General features: G+C 36.1%; 1 protein-coding gene and 1 pseudogene across 1 annotated transcript in view; one reads left to right on the top strand and one right to left on the bottom strand.

The window, feature by feature from the left end:
• Positions 1-14,260, bottom strand: part of TBCA (tubulin folding cofactor A) — a 78,306-nt gene that overhangs the window by 57,509 nt on the left and 6,537 nt on the right. The window lies entirely within an intron of this gene.
• LOC121040705 (60S ribosomal protein L37-like) lies at positions 6,551-12,496 on the top strand (annotated as a pseudogene).

Raw genomic sequence — 14,260 nt, 5'->3', positions numbered from 1 at the left:
CCTCATCAAAACTGTTCAACTCTGCTTACTGGAAAATATTTTTCCCATGGGAAGAAAGACATGGATTTTCAAGGGCTGTGGTACCCATTTAAAACTAAAAGGAAGATGAACCTCTGTATGCTTGCTGCTGGGGAAAGCAATGATTGTTGATGTCTCCAAATTTACTGATTACCTCTGTTCTAACTGTAGTAAAACCTGCATATGAAGAATGAACAGTTTTCACCCATTTGGTTCTCAGTAGGGAATTTCAGTCTTTAGAAATGTCTCAAACTTGCCATTCAAGACTTGTTCACTGTTTCGGGGGGCCTGGGTGGCTCAGTGGGTTAAGCATCTGACTTCAGCTCAGGTCATGATCTCACGGTTCATGAGTTTGAGCTCCATGTTGGGCTCTGTGCTGACAGCTCAGAGCCTGGAGCCTGTTTCAGATTCTGTTACCTCCCTCTCTCTCTCTCTCTGCCCCTCTCCAGCTTGCATGCTGTCTCTCTGTCCCTCAAAAATGAATAAACATTAAAAAAAAATTTCTTTAAATACTTGTTTACTGTTTATTTCTAATTTATGAAACAAAATTAGGGGCGCCTGCGTGGCTTAGTTGGTTAAGCATTCAACTTTTGGTTTCAGCTGAGGTCACAATCTGTTTCGTGGGTTCAAGCCCTGCATTGGGCTCTATACTGACAGTGTGGAGTCTGCTTGGGATTCTGTCTCCCTCTCTCTCTCTGCCCCTCTCCCACTCATGTTGTCTCTCAGAATAGACATACAAACTTAAAGAAAAATCTTATAAATTAAAAAAAAAAACCTCCAGCTAAGTGGGATATTAAATTGGAGAATTGGATACTAAAATAATATGGAAAAGGAATTTATCTTATTTTAACTTCATAGAAAACATCTATCCAGGATAAGGAAGATCAACTGGTATAACTTGGTCTTAATCAAAAGACATGCTAGCAAAAAGTTATGCCCCAATACTACCTTCAATAATGAACTCAATTTCTAGGCCTAAACCTACTCTTCAAATATTAACTTGGTAGGCATGATAATAAGTCCACAAACTATAGAAGGCAATCTCAATTAAATATTTTACTTCATTTTTTCCCCTTGGTTTTGAATAGGCATGAGAAATAAGAGAAATGCACTTTGTGTATGTCTCATTCATTTCTGTCGTCACAAAAAAAATGTACCATCTGTACAACAAATTAGGTACTCTGCTTCTGTTTTTACTTTAAAGAATTATCAAAACCCTCAATTTTTTGTAAATTAATATATCCAAATCACATGCATTACATTATTTAATACAGTCAATAGATTCTTCAACATTTCATGCAGTTTAAGACAAAATTATTCTAAAAACCACAAGAAATCTCTATTAGCTTTATACTGAAATTACTGTGAAACACCAAACATAAAACATCCAAAAACTATTTATTAACCTCTACAGACAGCTATAAAAGCATCATAACCAAACAAAAATTTAAGTTACGATTCTAATTTGTAAGAGGTCAACATTAAAGTTTGTTTACATTTTAAAGCAAATTACACTTTTAAAATCCTCTCTTCTCATATATACATACATACATTTAGAGGCCACATATTTAGGAATTAGATGTATTTATGGAAATTAACCAATTATACATAACATTTATAATTTCACAAACATAATACTACTGGAAATTTTTTGAAAAAATTCTGGCCTTAATATGTAAATTTAAAAAATAAAAAAAAAATCCTAAGAATAATCATTTTCCCTATATCTAATATTCTCTGTCAATGAAAAATATTATCAGCATTTATTCCTCTCATACAACTTCTACAAAAAATAGTTAAAGTAATCAAAATGTAACATAAATTATTTCTTAGTTACATCAAGAAGTCAAAGACACATAGAATCTAAACTTTCAGAGTAGTTAGCTATTCTCAAAAGCATTCTGGAAAATGCACTGAGCAATACGATTCAAATATAGCAAGTGGCTCTAACAGTTCACTAATGTATCAAAAGCTTAGAAAACGAATATAAAGTGTTAGTCTTTCTTTAAAAGGCTAATGTCTATTAACAGCTTAAAACATGGCACAGTAGGGGGTTAATATGTTGTTGTCTGAATCACTTTCATCAGTTTAAGTACCTATTAGTCCTTATTAGCAATGTGCTAGCAAGGTGCTATTGGTCTTTTAAAGTTTTTTCTGCTTCTTATAAGTCTATCTGGCCAGAAAGATTCTTTGGCAATAATGCAATAATTTGACAATTATGTTTTGAAACATAAAGTTTAGATTTTTTTTCCCTTTGGATTTTAGGGTTTCGAATGTTAGGTATTTGAAAAATGTTTTCTTTTAGGACTCTGTTCAAGATTTAAATTGCTCAGCACATCTGTATACCTAATCTTTTTCCATCTTAAAATTTTCAACAATATGAACATATTTTCCAAAATTTCTTCAGCAGGGTGAAATCAAGATCAGTCTTCTCAGAAACCAAAACAATTCACGTGCTCTCCTAAGTAAGAACACTAACATAGAAATGAATACAAAATTAATGTTCACAAAGTAAAACTGCCTGTTTGTTCAATTAACTTAGTTCTAGGATAACCAAAAATTATTCTTTAAATATCACAAATTTATTGTTTAAAAACTGAAATTCAAATGATAAAACTGAAAAATATCTTCGTGAACCTAGTTTCAAGGACCAAACTGAATAAAATCTAAAATTTTTTTTAACAGTTTAGCATAGAAAAGTCATTCTGATTAGAGTGTAATGTAGTAATTTCAAAAAGTTTTCCAGCTCTGGCTCTACCAATAATTAGCTGAGTAATCCTGAACAAATTATCTACCTCTCTTTTCTGTTTCTGTTGAGGGTGGGGGCGGGCAAATTGTTTTTCAAAACCTGTGTTTTTAAAGACATAAATGTAGATACTTTTGCAAGCACAAAATATCCCTAGAAGGATACACACATAGACAAAAATGAGTAATGAGGGGCACCTGGGTGGCTCAGTCAGTTGGGCATCTGACTTTGACTCAAGTAATGATCTTGCAGCCTCTGAGTTCAAGCCCCACATCGGGCTCTCTGTGCTCAACGCTGAGCCTGCTTCGGACCCTGTCTCCCCGTCTCTCTGCCCCACCCCACCCCCAAAATAAATAAAAATGTAAAAATAATTTTTAAAAAATGAATAATGAAGTTGGGTCCAAGAGGGCAAAACTGGGTGGCTAGTGCACAACGGCAGCAGACACATATTTCACTGAATATCTTTTTGTGCCTTTGGAGTTTTATACCATGTCTATACTGAAAATTGTTCAAAAAACTGTTCTAATGTATTTTAAAATATTTTAAAGGGAGATGAAGGGTAAGACACAGTTACTGTTTTCAAGAAACTTAATGTCACAGAGAGTAACTGGTTCATTTGACAATATTTACCAAGAGTCTTTTTTGCACCAGACCTCTGGAGAATGTGTCCCTGCCTTCATGGAGCTTATATCCTAGGGGAGATTCATGTACAACACTAGCCAGAGAAAGAAAGTCTAGTCCAAGTAAAGCAATAATTAGAGAGCAGACTTCTGACACTCCTATTTTCATATCACTACCCAGAAATCAGTGAAAACAGTCTGAGTTCCCCTAAAACAGATTTGCAGTAGCAAAAGGAATTGTGACAGAAGAGAAGTTATTAGAAGCAGGAATAGTAAGAGACACATAAACAGCTGATAATATTACATGAAAGAGACAGAAAAAAATTTACAGTAAACATGAAACCAAGTTATCAACACAGTATAATGCAAGCATTCTCCAATTAGGGCCTCAGTTATACTGTAAAGATGTTTATTATAATCAGGTTTCTAGAGATCTCAGTAGACATATTTTTCATAGGAAAAATGGTACTGGTGTTAAGTTTTGTTAAGTTGTCCCATAAAAGCCTATTAAAGTATGTAAGTATTCAATGTGCATGAAACACTTTTGACAGCATACTATGAATACCATGTATGGTTCTTTCTAATAAAAAAATCAGAATTTCAACTTGGAAACCAAGAATGCCTCCTAATTCATTACAGTGTTTGCCAGAGAAGTGGTGACTCTTTTACCTTATAGGAGGTAGGATGAGCAAATGGAATAGAAGCAAGGGCAGAGTCTGTAAGAACAAAGGGTTATTGGAATTTCAAGGCAAGATAGGTTATCTGACATTTCCTCTTCTTCCTCTTCTCTCTTCCATTCCCTCCTAACCAAAGAATAGCACTGAACTGGGACACCTGGGTGGCTCAGAAGGTTAAGTGTTTGACTTCAGCTCAGGTCATAATCTCATGGTTCCTGAGCTTCAGCCCCTCATCAGGCTGTCTCGTGTTTGCTTCAGCACAGAGGCTGCTTCCATCCTGTTCCCCTCTCTCTCTCTGCTCCTCCCCCACTAGCACTTGCGCTCTCTCTCAAAAAAAAAAAAAAAAAAAAGAATAGCACTGAAGTGCACAAAAAGAGTTGGGAGATGAAGGAAGACAGTGTTCTTCCCTACCTCTTACACAGAGAATAAGACCTCAATATAGGACACTGAAAATGGAGGGAAACGGGCCAAAGTTGAGCCCAAACAACAGAATTTACAAAAAACAAAACAAAACAAACAAAAATAAAGAAAGAAGAGAAGGCAATCTCTAGCCAGTTCCAGTAAAGGGGAATTACTCATGATACATAGGTATCATATAAAAATATAATATATAATATAAAATAATATAAAAATCAGAGTAAGGATCTCAATTACTACTCTATTGCGAGTAACATTATTTCAATTCAAGGGATTTAAACACTATACGAATTTTTTTACTTGTATAACTAAAATCCAGGGGAGGATCTGCTTCAAGGTTGTCAGATTCAGCAGTTAACATCATCGAGAAATTTCCCTCTGTATCTTCACTCTGCCATCCATAACACAAGCTTCCTCTCAAAGCCAGATTCTCCAGTGCTAAAGGAAGGCTGCCAGCCATGGAATACTTCTGTGCCAGAATTCTAAGCAAGAGTTCTGAAATGTACCTTGTTTAGACCAGCCTAAATTATATGTCCACCTGGAATTAATTCATCATCAGAAAGTGGAATCTGATTGGCTAAAAACACTCAAAGGCCCACTACTACAGCTGGAGGTGAAGTAGTTACCCCAAACAACATGGCTAGGTGTATGTGGATGAGGATGGGGGATACTGACATGAAACTGCAGGCAGATTCAAAAGAAAAAACAGATATTGAGAAAAGAGCCACAGTGTTCACTACATGATGTTACAAATGAAGATCCAGAGTTATCAAAAAGTATATGTACAATACTGCCTATTTATAAGACAGAAAATCATTATAAGAATTATCCTTTTTACAAACAAAAGCCAAAGTTGACTCCTGACATTACTTTTATTTAATCTAATACTAGAAATGCCACAACAGTTTAAGAAGAGTAATATAGGGGCACTTGGGTGGCTCATTTGGCTAAATATCGACTTTGGCTCAGGTCATGGTCTGGAGGTTTGTGTGTCTGAGTCAAGCTCTGTGCTGACAGCTCAGAGCCTGGAGCCTGCTTCAGATTCTGCGTCTCCCTCTCTCTCTGCCCCTCCCCCACTCACGCTCTTTCTCAAAAATGAACATTAAAATTTTTTTTAAAAATAAAGAGAGTAATATAAATATAGAAAATAAAAATATCTATTTTGAGACCTATATATTTTCTAATTCCAATAGGATATATAAAAGAAAATATAAATGAATAGAAACAAACACCTGTTCCCACAGGTAGAGAAGATTAAGGGTATGTACATCTACTAGATTTTTAAACCTATGATGACAATTACAAAACTTATGGAATGGGTTAAAAATTAAACGTTATCAACAATAAATTAAAATCCTTCTCTAGAAATGCAAAACTTAAGAACTTAAGGTATCATGTATCAGAATGAACAGATATCACTATCTCGAAAAGGTATCTGTACTCCCATGTTCACTGCAGCATTATTTACAATCGCCAAGACAGGGAAACAACCTAAGTGGCCAGTGACAAATGAAGAGATAAAGAAAATGTGGTACTATACATAAGCTGGCCCTTGAAACACAGGGTTTGAACTGCATGGGTTCACTTATACACGAGGTTTTTATTGATACAGTACAGTACTGTAAATGTATTTTCTCTTATGATTTTTAAAACAACATTTTCTTTTCTCTAGCCTGTTATTGAAAGAACACTACATATAATACCTATAACATACAAAATATGTGTTAGTTGACTGTTCATGGAATCAGTAATGATTCCAGTCAGTAGTAGGCTATTAGTAAAGTTTTGGGGGAATCAAAAGTTATAAGTGGATTTTCAACTGTGCAGTGTCCCAACCTCCACACTGTTCAAAGGTCAACTGTATATATACATATAAAATGGAATATTATTCAGCCACAAAAAGAAGAAAATTCTGCCATCTGCAACAACATGGATGGACACCGATGGCATTATGCTCAGTGAAATAAACCAGACAGAGAAAGGCAAACACTGTATGATCTCACTTTTATGTGGAATCTAAAAAACCAAACTCATTGAGATACAGAACAGATTGGTGGTTGCCAGAGTTAAGGATGGGCAAAAACAGGTAAAGGTAGACAAACGGTAAAAAAAACTCCCACTAAATAAGTTCTGAGGATGTAATGTACAGTATGGTTACATATAGTCACCATCAAAACAATATCTGAAAGTTGCTAAGAGAGTAGATATTAAAAAGCTCTCATCACAAGAAAACAAATCTATAATTATGTGAGGTAAGTGATATTAACTAAACTTATTGTGGTAATCATTTTGCTATACACACATATATATTAAATAATTATGTTGTACACCTTGGATTAAACAATGTTATATGTCAATTATATCTCAATAAAACTAGAAAAAAAACTCAAAAGAATTAACACAGTAACATAGAAAAGATGGTTTAAAAAGTAATATTGTTGGGCTTCGTTAGCCTCAGCTTCTGATCAACCCAGCACCAAGCAGGTTTTCAGGACCCATTACCCAGACCTCTCCACCTGCAAGTCTCCCCTCGCCCCCAAGGTATCCTATACAGAATGCAGCATCCCAGAAATGGACACTTTCCAAAGGACCGCCCCTTCCTCCAGGTAAAAAAAACCCCTGGGTTGCCTGAGGCATATACATTATTCTATACAAGGGAGAAGGAGGTGATTAAGTATCTGGTTAGGGGCAGCCACCTCATACCTCCTTTACTCTCTATCTATGGGGATGCTTGTTTAAAAAAATAACCAAATAACTTAATTTTTCTACAATACGAAAAGTAAATAAAAACAGTATTATCAGAGTAAAATTAAGAAGTCTACGAAGTTTTGGAAAGGATATGAATCAAGAAAAGGAACTCTCATACAATGCAACTAAAATTTTAAAATGGTACAAATGCTTTGGAAAACAGTTTAGCATTACCTAACCAAGTAGAACATTCACATACCTCATGACCCAACAATTCCATTCCTGGATAAATACCCAAGAAAAACTCTCATATACCATTACCAAAGACATGAATAAGAACACACACAGAAACACAGTTAGTAATGGGAACAATCCAAATGCCCACTGATAGAAGAATGGATAAACTGTGGTATTATCACAATTAAATAGGACACAACAGTCAAAACAGATGTACTGCACTGAAATGTAAAAATACAGATAAATCTTACCAACACAACAATCAGTAAAAAATACTAGGTCTCAGAAGATATTTTTCTTAAAAATTAAAAAGTAACTAAACAATATAATTCCTTAGCAATATACAAATGATAAAAGTATATAAAATAAAAAAGCAAGATAAATTCACTGGCCACTGGTAACTGATTCAACATCCAGCCCCTTTCCTATCCCTGGAGGTCAGGGGATGGGACTAAAAGTTCCAACTCTTTAATCACTGTTGGTTCCCTGGCAACAAGCTCCAACCTCAGGTTACCTAGGGGCTTTTCAAAAGTCATCTCCTTAACACAGAGAAGGACCTTTGTTGCTTTCTTCACTAAGGAAATTCCAAAGTTTTAGGAGTTCTGTGTCAGGAATGGGAAAGGGGACCAAACATGTATATCTTATTATAAATTACACTATCACAGGACCCCCAAGGAGGTTTTATTTATATGAATTATATCTATTAATGTTTATTCTATTAGAAATTAAAACTAAGAAAATTTTAAAATATTTTTAAAATTAAAAAAATTAAATATATTTGTTAATTCACTTAAATGTTTCACATTTTTGCAAAATTTTTAAATGTCTGTACTAATAGAAGCATCTACATTTTCCTATCTTCTGCATTCAGTATGTTGCAATACCACATACCATATAGCCCCTGGAAAACTCCACTGTACAACTGTGAGCAAAAGAAAGTGAAAAAGGCAATGTCTCAGTTTTACTACGAAAATAACTTATCTTGCAGACACACTGAAAGGGTCTCAGAGACCCCAAGGGCTTCCTGGACCATACTTCGGAAACCACTAGTCTAGTGAATTGAACAGATAATATATGTTTAGCACTACCTTACCAAAACTAGTAACAGACAAATGCTTTGAGAACACAGACAAGGAAACACTAACTTTGGAGACAGACAGGGAAACTTCTACAGAGGTGTTACCATTTGATCTGAGACTCAAGTCCTTACACACTGGACCCCATAAGAACTGTACGCTCTCCCTCCTACTTTTTGGTGTATCTCCTACCCCTCTTCTTCTATCTCACTTGGTTGCTCCTCAAACTAACCAACCTTGCTCTCTTTTTTAAGCCTTTGTATTTACTATTTCTTCAGCCTAAAAGGCTCTTCCCGCATATATCCCATGGTATTCTTGCCACACCTGGCCATCCTGAAGGTTAAAGGAAAGCTCTTTTCATACACCTATAATCCACTCAGGGCCCACTTCTTGGGAAATTCTGCCTTACACTAGCTGTTATACATGTGTATTAGGAACTATATTTAATAAAGCATTATATGGTAGCATTGTTTATAAAAGTGAAACACTGAGTGGGAAAAAAAAATCCCTACATATCCATCAAGACAAGAATGAAAAAAAAAACCACACTAGTACATTCACACAAGAGAATGAATTAGAGCTACATTTCAACATGAGTAAGTCTCGAAAACAGAAACATGAATATGCATAAAAAGCAAGTAAGATTTCTACAGTTAAATAGGAATATTTAATAGATGAGTATTTATGAATTTATGAATATACTATTTACAATTTTAAATCTCTTAATTTATATTTTGAGAGCTAACACATGATTTAAAATTATAAGAATTTCCCCCATCCGGGTCTTTCCTTCAGTTGTACAGCTTCCCTTCCAGGAGATAACCAATATGACTAATTTCCTGTGTATCCTTCCAGGTATATTTTGTTATATAAAGTTAAGTTCACAGAACAATACTATAATATGGCTTATATATCTCCAATATAAATTAAAAGTTTAAAATATGCATGGAAATGATAAAAAAAATTTCAGAATAAAAATTACTTATAGGCAAAGAGGGAGAAGAACTGACTCAGAAAGGGGCACTTCAAATGTGCCTATGGTGTTTCATTTCAGGTTTATTATATTTCCTTTAGATTTGTTTGTATACATGAAATAATTATTTTTCTTCATAAAAGAAAACATGAAGAGCATCAGATTTGAGAAGGTAGTTTGGTGTCAGATGGAGTAAAAACATACTAAAATAAGACATTCATTCTTTTTTTTTTTAATGGCCACAGATTCTTTTTTCTTTTCTTTTTTTTTTTTTTTTAACTTGGTTTATTTTGAGAGAGAGTGTGTGAGCAGGGGAGAGTCAGAAAGAGAGGGACAGAGAGCATGTCTCAGGGAGACATGCTGCCAGCCCAGGGCTGGACATGAGGCTCAATCCCATGACCATGAGATCGTGACCTGAGCCAAAATCAAGAGTTGGATGTTTAACTGACTGAGGTACCCAAGTGCTCCTCATTCAAAAATGAGTCCAAAGCTCAGGGTAAAGCTAGAGATTGGGGATTTACATAAAGTAATACTTGAAGTTCTAAGAATAAATATTCAGATACATGTGCACTGCATGACTTAAAAGCACACATTCCTTAAGGACTAAGCCCAAAACTTGCTATTTTTAGTTTCTCTGCAATACCATCTACTGCCCGTAAGATTTCAATTTACCAATATCCCTACTATTTATCTTAGATTAAAAAAAAAAAAAATCAAAATAACCTGGAATGGGTGAGCCTATTTTTGTAAGTAAACTAACAATGGGCAGTAACACACACATATTTAATAGGTATGAATATTTATGAATTTATGAATAGTTATACTATTTAAAAGTTAAATTTCTTAATTTATATTTTAATAGGTAACACACACACCTACCTCTACTAAATTAAAAACATTTTTTTTTTTCAACGTTTATTTATTTTTTTGGGACAGAGAGAGACAGAGCATGAACGGGGGAGGGGCAGAGAGAGAGGGAGACACAGAATCGGAAACAGGCTCCAGGCTCTGAGCCATCAGCCCAGAGCCCGACGCGGGGCTCGAACTCACGGACCGCGAGATCGTGACCTGGCTGAAGTCGGACGCTTAACCGACTGCGCCACCCAGGCGCCCCTTACCTCTACTAAATTAGAATAAAGAGAGTGTTCTAGTTAGTTCTAGGTAAACTACAAAATCTTTCTTTATTTTAGAGAGAGAGCATGAACTGCAGAGAGGGGCAGAAGGAGAAAGAATCTTAAGCAGGCTCCATGCTCAGTGCACAGCCCTTTGCAGGGCTTGATCCTACACTCCTGGGATCATGACCTGAGCCAAAATCAAGAGTCAGACACACAACTGAGCACCCAGGCACCCCAAAACCTTTCTTGATCGAATATTAATAATTAAAAATTTTATAGTTGGGGCACATGGGTGGCTCAAGTTGGTTAAGCATCCGACCTTGGCTCAGATCATGATCTCACGGTTCATGATTTCGAGTCCCATGTCGGGCTAACAGCTCAGAGGCTGGAGTCTGCTTAGAATTTTGTGTCTCCCTCACTCTCTGCCCCTCCCCTCTTTGCACTCTCTCTCTCTCAAAAATAAACATACATTAAAAAATTTTTTTCTTCTACAGTAGCCTCCAAGGGCTTCTATAGTAGCCATTTCATAGTTTAAAAAATGCTATAAAGTGTTAACTTTTAAACAAATCCTTGATATAAATGTATTTATTTTATTTCTCTAATAAAAGTACTATCCAGGGGCGCCTGGGTGGCTCAGTCGGTTAAGTGTCCGACGTCAGCTCAGGTCACGATCTTGCGGTCCGTGAGTTCAAGCCCCACGTCGGGCTCTGGGCTGATGGCTCAGAGCCTGGAGCCTGCTTCTGATTCTGTGTCTCCCTCTCTCTCTCTGCCCCTCCCCGTTCATGCTTTGTCTCTCTCTGTCTCAAAAATAAATAAAAACCTTAAAATTTTTTTTTTAAATAAAAAAAAATAATAATAAAAAAAAAATAAAAGTACTATCCTGACAAGCCTGTGAGGGTTGTGATTACTTAGAGCTGTTTTGTTGCTCTTGAAGTTAAACTAGAGTATTCATGAACTTTCCTCATCTCAAAGTCTCTCACTGTTATAAAGTAAACTTCTGTTTTCAGATCCTTGAGCTGTTCCCCCTCATATAATTGACCTCTTCTCTAGTTTCGTCCATTCCTTCACTCAACTGACAAGTATGTATTAAATTCCTACTTTGTGAAAAACAATATATTATACACTACCCCTCTGGTCCCTAAAAAGGTGAGAAGAACTACAAAGCCTTAAGAAAATCTTTGTATATCTTGACATAATGCAGAGTCCTTAGAACTTAACATCCTAGGTTGGGATATCAAAATACAATACTGTACCAGTAACCTAAGTAGAAATACATTTCAGTAGATGAGAGGTCTTCAAAAGTTTCATAGAGTGTAGACATTTTTCAGGCAATGGATGCCATACTAAAAGGATGCCATTTAGTACTATTTAGAAGCTGAGCATCATTCAGTCAAAAAGTACATGCTTACCTTGTTCTGATAACCTTTACAGACAACCTCTGAGTCAGAGCATTATCTGTGTATACATATACACACATAAGGTTCCCTAAGATGCTTCTTTAGCACAGGTGAAAGGATCTCAAAAACAACAATGAATAGGGAACTCAGTTAAAAACAAGATAAAGGAGGGTTTGGAAATAACTATAGTTAGCATTAGAATTGTTAGAACATTGCTCTTTGGTCTCAGCTGCAGAACAAGGGAGGGGACATCATCATTTGGAAAACACAGCGATGAGACACACAAGCTGTGACCCTGCTACGTACGGCTCTAAGGCTTACCACCTTCAGAAGTCAATCTGTGGCAAATGTGGCTGTCCTGCCAAGGATAAGAAAAAGTATAACCGGAGCGCCAAAGCTAAAAGTTGAAATACCACTGGGACTGGCTGAATGAGGCACCTAAAATTGTATACTGAAGATTTAGGCATGGATTCATGAAGGAACACTACCTAAACCCAAAAGGGTAGCTGTTGTGCCATCCAATTCATCTTAAGGATTTCAATGATTAATAAGATACATGTTCTGGTTTTTAAAAAAATGTAAGAATGTATTTTGATACTTGTGGCGAGTCATTTATAGATTTTAGGATAAGGTATCTCAAAAACTCACTCCCTTGACTACTCTTCCCTATAATAAACTTTACAAAAGTGCAGTAAGAGTGAAACTGGCCTTGTTATATTGTGTTAATAATAGTGACAGTATTTTTTAAACTGTTAAAAAACAAGGTCACTGATATAAACAGAGTTTGGGGGAAGTAGAGCATCACTGCCTCAGCTATTTTATAGAAGGATGACCATTATAAAGTCCTACAGATGACTCAAAAACACAAGCTTCATATTCCTCCCTTCTCTCTCTGCAGCCTATGAGTGAACATGACAAACAACTAAAAAACAAATTATCACAATTTAAAAGAAATCAAGTTCCACAGTCTATCCAGCTAATTGGCAAACATTCATCTTTACGTCCTCTATCCACATTGTTTGTATGTCTACAGAATGGTGATGATGATAATAATGACAGCAGTTAACATATTAAATATTTACTAACAATCAGGCTTTTGGGCCAAATGCTTTATATGATTACCTTACTTAATTCTCTTAACAATGTAAGAAAGATATTATCTATCATTAACCCATTTTTCAGCTAAGAAAACAGTGGGTTTTTAAAATATTTTTTAAATGTTTATTTATTTTTGAGAGACAGAGACAGAGTGTAAGTGGGGAAGGGTCAGAGAGAGAGGGAGACACACAATCTGAAGCAGGCTCCAGGCTCTGAGCTGTCAGCACAGAGCCTGCCATGGGGCTAGAACTCACACACTGTGAGATCATGACCTGAGCCAAAGTTGGATGCTTGACTGAGCCACCCAGGTGCGCCGAAAACTGTGGCTTTTAAAGATTGAGTAACTTGCCCAGGGTCACATATGTAGCATGTATTAAGTGGAGCCTGGGACTCCATTTGTTTAACTCCAACTGCAACAATAAATAGCTATAGTAACTATTACACTGTCACACTGTAATTGATTCAGTACCTCCCCACTGCTTATTACATCAAATCCTTACAGACTAAGGTTCCATTCATTCATTTGTCCACTGAAAAGACTTTTGTTGAGCATTTATTATGTATCAACACTATACCAGGTGAATTAGCCATGCAGGTTCTGAGTGAATCTGCTAAATAAACGATCTCTGAATCATTCATATCATTGATGTTATTTAAAAATCAGGTCTACTTGGGCAAATAAGACAGCATCATAATAGTAAATATATTATGGGAATGGAATTCTGAAATCACACATCCAAGCATTTATATTCTTTTTCTTTAATTTTTTTTAATGGGGGGGGGGGTAGGGGAGAGGGAGGGGGGGGGGGGGGGAGGGGAAGGGGGAGGTAGGGGAAGAGAGAGAGAGAGAGAGAAAGAATTCCAAGCAGGTTCCATGCTCAGCACACAAGCCTGATACAGGGCTCAAGCCCACAACCCTGGAATCATGACCTGAGCTGAAATCAAGAGTTGGAAGCTCAAAAAACTGAGCCATCCAGGCGCCCACCCGCCACCACCCAGGCATTTATATTCTAAGGGTTGTGGATTAGTTATTATTTTTTTCTTTTTTTTTTCTGTTGTGGACTAGTTATTATTAACAAAATTTTCCAACCTTGCTCACTACAGGTTTTCAAAATTTCCTACCAAATGAAAAATGCAATGAAGACAGAATACATTCATTCATACACTCTCTCACTCTCTCTCTCTCTCTCTCTCTCTC

Source organism: Herpailurus yagouaroundi, unplaced genomic scaffold (assembly GCF_014898765.1).
Source record: "Herpailurus yagouaroundi ecotype Mexico unplaced genomic scaffold, PumYag 29, whole genome shotgun sequence".
Classification (NCBI taxonomy): domain Eukaryota; kingdom Metazoa; phylum Chordata; class Mammalia; order Carnivora; family Felidae; genus Herpailurus; species Herpailurus yagouaroundi.
Note: the sequence above shows the minus strand (reverse complement) of the source record. Positions and strands in the feature narration are given on the sequence as shown.